This window comes from Phyllostomus discolor, chromosome 1 (assembly GCF_004126475.2).
Source record: "Phyllostomus discolor isolate MPI-MPIP mPhyDis1 chromosome 1, mPhyDis1.pri.v3, whole genome shotgun sequence".
Classification (NCBI taxonomy): domain Eukaryota; kingdom Metazoa; phylum Chordata; class Mammalia; order Chiroptera; family Phyllostomidae; genus Phyllostomus; species Phyllostomus discolor.
In genome coordinates this window covers 69495471-69501645 of record NC_040903.2, presented here as the reverse complement: position 1 = coordinate 69501645, position 6175 = coordinate 69495471, and the positions used below count along the sequence as shown (strand labels likewise).

Sequence of the window (6175 nt, the reverse complement as noted above, 5' to 3'; positions counted from 1 at the left end):
TATATTTAATTATTTATATAATATTTTATAATATTTTAAATATTTATATAATATTTTATATATATATTCTGTCTGGGAAAAGTCCATCCATTGTTAATAAAATGAGAATGGTTTGTGCAACATGGATGTAACCTGGCAGCCAAGGAGAGTGCACTGGATTGCGCATGTGTAAACAATGATGACTTTACTGTACTACTCAGTGGGGGTAGTAGACACTGTTAAGTAAGCATGTGTACTGTGTGGTCATTGCATTCAAAATGACTGCGTAGAGCAACAAATCTGCATCAAATTTTGTGTTAAGCTTGAACATTCCTTCAAGGAAACTTCAGATGATTCAGAAGGCCACAGCTATGGGCAGTTGGTGATTGGCAGCTTTGTCATGACAATGCACCTGCTCATGCATCATGTCTTGTTCAGAGCTTTCTGGCAAAACATCAAATCACCCAGGTGACTCAGCCCCACTACAGCCCAGATTTGGTGCCCTGTGACTTTTGGCTTTTCCCAAAATTAAAACCACCTTTGAAAGGGAAGAGATTTCAGACCATCAGTGAGATTCAGGAAAATATGAGGAGGCAGCTGATGGTGATTGGGAGAACTGTGTAAGGCCCCAGGTGCCTACTTTGAAGGGGACTGAGACATTATCGTCCTATGTACAATGTTCCTTGTATCTTGTATCTTTAATAAGATATTTTTATTTTATTTGCTATTTTTCATATTACATGGCTAGATATCTTCTGACAGACCTTGTATATAACAACATTCCAGGCTGAAAATAGAAAATTGATTAACTTTTTAAAATGGCCCCAGCCCTCTTATGAAAATAGACTACATCGAGTCATTTTAAAATCCTAAATAAATCCCCTAAACTACCTGGAATAAAAGCAATATTTTATTTTTTAAATATTTTACTTTTATCTATTTTTAGAGAGAGGAGAAGGGAGGGAGAAAGAGAAGAAGAGAAACATCAACGTGCAAGAGAAACATCGATCAGTTGCCTGTCACATTCCCCTAAGTGGGGACCTAGCCCACAACACAGGCATGTGCCCTGACTGGGAAATGAACCAGCAATCTTTTGATTCACAGGCCAGCATTCAATGCACTGAGCCACACCAGCCAGGTCATAAAATATTTCCTAATCACAGTACAGTAAAACTAGTAGTGAATAAAATTGGGTACCCAAAAGGTCTTTAAAACTGAAAATATATTTTTAAAGATCTTATTTATTTCTAGAGAGAGGGGAAAGGGGGGAGAAAGAGAGGGAGAGAAACATCCATGTGCAAGAGATACATCCATCAGTTGCCTCTTGCACACTCCCAGCTGGGGACCTGGCCCACAACCCAGGCATGTGCTCTGTCTGGGAATCAAACCAGCAACCCTTCGGTTCACAACCCAGCACTCAGTCCACTTAGCCACACCAGCCAGGGCTGAAAATAATTTTTAAAAGCTCTATCTCTTGAATGATTATTGGATAAAAAAGGAAATACAAGTGAAATTTATAAAATGTCTAGATATACTCTGTTTAATTTGGTTAACAGTAGCTATGTATAACTATTTGAAGTTAAAAGTAAATTAAATATTGAGTTCCTCACTGAAACAGGAAGTTCTATTAGGTAGTGCTGGTCTAAAATGTAATTATAATGAAAACACTATATATGAGAATGTATAGGATATAGAAAAGCAGTGCACAATAAAATCTTCCAAGCATAGAACAGAAAACAAATCTAGTAAATTTCAGAATGCTGGAATCATATTAAGCATCTTCTCTAACCATAATGGTATGAAACTAGAAATCAGTCACAAGAAGAAAACTGAAAAACCAACAAAGATATGGAGGCTAAATAACATGTTTTTTAGCCAAAAATCTGTGGGACACAGTGAAAACAGTCCTAAGAGGGAAATGCATAGCATTACAGGCTTACCTCAAGAAATAAGAAAAAGCTCAAATAAACAATCTAAGTTTACTCTTAAATGAACTAGAAAAAAGAACAATAAACAAAGCCCAAAGTGGGCAGAAAAAAAGGAAATAGTAAAGATCTGAGCAGAAATAAATGAAATAGAGTAGAAAAATACAAAAAAACCACAATGTAACCAACAGCTGATTCTTTGAAAAGATAAATGAGATTGACAAACTTTTAACCAGACTCACCAAGAAAAAAGAAGAGAGGGAACCCAAATAAAAAAAATCAGAAATGAAGAGGAGAAGTAACAATTGAATCCATAGAAATACAAGAGATTGTAAGAAAATATTATGAACAACTATATGCCAATAAATCAGACAGTATGGATAAAATGGATAAATTTCTACAAACATGCAATCTTCCAATACTGAATCAAGAATAATCATAGAATCTGAGTAGACAGATTATAACTAATGAAATTAAAGCAGTAATAAAAAAATTTCCAACAAACGAAAGTTCTGGACCAGATGGCTTCACAGGCAAATTTCATCAAACATTGAAAGAAGAACCAATACCTGTCCTTCTCAAACTATTCCAAAAACTTAAAGAGGAGAGAAGATTTCCAAGTTCATTTTAAAAAACCAGTATTACCCTAATTCTGAAAGGAGATAAAGATACTACAATAAAAGAAAATTATAGGCCAATATTTCTGATGCTCAAAGATGCTCAAACCCTCAGATGCTCAAACCCTCAGATGCTCAAACCCTCAACAAAAGGGTAACCCAGTATTACCCTAATTCTGAAAGGAGATAAAGATACTACAATAAAAGAAAATTATAGGCCAATATTTCTGATGCTCAAAGATGCTCAAACCCACAGATGCTCAAACCCTCAACAAAATATTATAGCAAACTGGATCCAGAAATACATTAAGAAGATCATACAACCTGATTAAGTAGGATTTATTCCATGGATGCAAGGTTGATACAATATCCACAAATCAATAAATATGATGTACCACATAAACAAAATGAAGGATAAAAATCACAATCATAACAGGAGTAGCAAAAGCATTTGATAAAAGCTAGCATCCAGTTAGGACAAAAACTCTCAGCAAAGTGAGAGTAGAGGAAACAGATCTCAATGCAATAAAAGCCTATATAACAAGCCCACAGCCAACATCATAGTCAATGGGCAAAAACTGAAAGTGTTTCACTTAAGATTGGGAATAAAACAAGGACATTCACTTTTACCACTCTTATTCAACATAGCTCTGGCCACAGCAATCAGACAAGAAGAAGAAATAAAAGACATCAAAATTGGAAAGGAAGAAGTAAAATTGTATATTTGCAGATGACATGACACTGTCTATACAGAACCCTAAAATTTCCACCAAAAAATTATTAGAGCTGACAAATGAATTCAGTAAAGTAGCAAGATACAAAACAAATATCCAGAAATCAGTAGCATTTCTATACACAAATAATGAACTATCAGAAAGAGAAACTAAGAAAACAATCCCATTTACAATTGCCTCAAAAAAAAATGCCTAGGAATAAATTTAACTAAGGATGTAAAAGACCTGTACTCAGAAATTTATAAGACACTAAAGAAAGAAATTAAAGAAGATACAAATGAATAGACACACATATTATGTCCATGGATAGGAAGAATTAACATCATTAAAATGTCCATACTACCCAAAGCAATTCATTAATTCAGTGCAATTCCTATCAAGATACCAATGGCATATTTTTCAGAGCTCTAACAAATATTCCAATATATATATAAAACCACAAATGATCCTAAATACCAACAGCTACCTTGAGACAGCAAAACAAAGTTGGAGGAATCATGCTACCTGCTATGAAACTACACTACAAGGGTATAATGACCAAAACAGTATAGTTTTGGCATAAAAGCAGACAAAGATTAATAGAACAGAATAGAGAGCCCCAAAATAAACCCACACCTTTATGGTCAATTAATATTTGACAGAGGGAGCAAGAACATATAAGAGTTAAAGACAATCTATTCAATAAATGGTGTTAAGAAAAGTGGACAGATATGTGCAAAAAAATAAAACTAGACCACCTTCTATAACATACACGAGAATAAACTCAAAATGGATTGAAGACTTAAATGTTAGGCTTGAAACCATAAAAATCCTAGAAGAGAGAAGCAGCTTTTTGTCTTCCTCTTGAATCTCTGTCTGGTTTGGCTTTCTTGATTCCACTATATCCTCCACCATGGCCATAAGGATGACCCAGAAGACCTACAAGGTGTCCACCTCTAGCCCCTGGACCTTAAGCAGCCACTGGTACTCGAGTGGGCCCAGGATCTTCAGCCTTTTCCCAGGTGGGTAGCATCTACCAAGTTGGCCTAGGTGCCAACATGAATCTGGCCGGGAGTTTCAGGGGACCTGAGAGTATGGGGACCATCAAAGCCATCCAAGTGAACCAGAGCCTGCTGAGCACCCCCGAAGCTAGAGGTAGACTCACAAATCTAGGCCATGTGCATCTAGGAGAAGGAGCAGATCAAGATCCTCAACAAATTTTCTTCTTTTATCGATAAAGTTTGGAACCTGGAGCAGCAGAATAAGATTTTGGAAGCCAAGTGGACTCCCCTGCAGCAGCAGAAGATGACTCGCAGTAACCTGGACAATATGTTTGAGAGCTACATCAACAACCTTTGGCAGCAGCTAGAAACACTGGCCCAGGAGAAATTGAGACTGGAGGCAGAGCCTGGAAACATGCTGGGGCTGGTGGAAGACTTGAAGAATAAGTACAAGGCAATATCAACAAGCGCACAGAGATGGGGAATGAATTTGTCCTCATCAAGAAGGATGTGGATGAACCTTACAAGCACAAGGTAGAGCTGGAGTCCTGCCTGAAAGGTGACTGATGAAGTCAACTTCTACAGTCAGCTGTATGAAAAGGAGATTCATAAGCTACAGCCCCAGATCTCTGACACATCCATGGTGCTGTCCATGGACAACAACCACTCCCTGGACCCAGACAACATCATCGCCAAGGTCAAGGCCCAGGATGAGGAAACTGCAGCTGGGCTGAGGTTGAGACCATGTACCAGATCAAGCATGAGCAGCTGCAGACATCCACTGGGAAGCACAGGGATAACCTGTGTCTCACAAAGATGGAGATTTCTGAGATTAACTAGAACACCAGCCAAATCCAGGAGGCAACTGTTGTCTTCAAAGGCCTGAGGGGTTTCCTGGAGGCCACCATCATTGACACCGAGCAGCACAGGGAGCTGGCTGTCAAGGATGCTCAGGCCAAAGTGACTGAGCTGGAAGCCACACTGAGAGCTACCAAGCAGGACATGGCCCGGCAGCTGAATGGGTACCAGGAGCTCATGAACATCAAGCTGGCCCTCGATCTATTGATTGCCACCTACCACAAGCTGCTGCAGGGTGAGGAGGACCAGCTGGGGTCTGAGATGCAGAATATGAGTATCCATACCAAGACCACCAGTGGCGACTCAGGTGGGCTGAGCCCAGCCTATTGGAACCTCAACGACGACCTGGGCTTCCAGGACAATATGGGCTCTGGTGGGGCCTCTGGATCCTTCAGCCGCACCAGTGCCAGCTCCTCCAAGATGGTGGTTGTGAGGAAGATTGAGACCCTCAATGGAAAGCTAGTGTCTGAGTCGTCTGATGTCCTGCCCAAGTGAACCAACACTGCGGTCCCTCCTGTCCTCCGAGCTGGCAGGAAAGGAGCTGTGCAGGGGCCCAGAGGGCACAGGAGACCCACCTGAGGCTCAGCCCCAGTCCTCAGCTCACCCTTGGGTGGGGGAGTTTGTTGCCTGGGGACCCCCTCTTACCTATGTTCCAGACTAAAACCCAAATCAAGTGTTTTTTACCCAAAATAAAGTCTCAGCTGGCTCTGCCAAAAAAAAAAAATCTTTGAAGAAAGCATAGGCAGTAAAATCTTGGACATTTCTCATAGCAGTATTTTTCTGCTATAATTCATCTGGCGAGGGAAACAAAAGAAAAATAGGCAAATGGAAATATATCAAACTAAAAAGTTTTTGCACAGCAAAGGAAACCATCAACACAATGAAAAGACAACCCATTGGATTGGAGAACATATTTGCCAATATATCTGATAAAGGGTTAATAGCACACATTTATAAAGAACTTATAAAACTCAACACACACACACACACAATATCCAATTAAAAAATGAGCAAAGGGCCAGAATAGACACTTCTCCAAAGAGGACTTATGGGTGGCCCATAGACATATCAAAAGATGCTCA

General features: G+C 39.3%; 1 pseudogene; it reads left to right on the top strand.

Annotated features, from left to right (window-relative positions):
* Positions 1-4108: 4108 nt before the first annotated feature.
* LOC114493198 lies at positions 4109-5734 on the top strand (annotated as a pseudogene).
* The last annotated feature ends 441 nt before the right edge of the window (positions 5735-6175 follow it).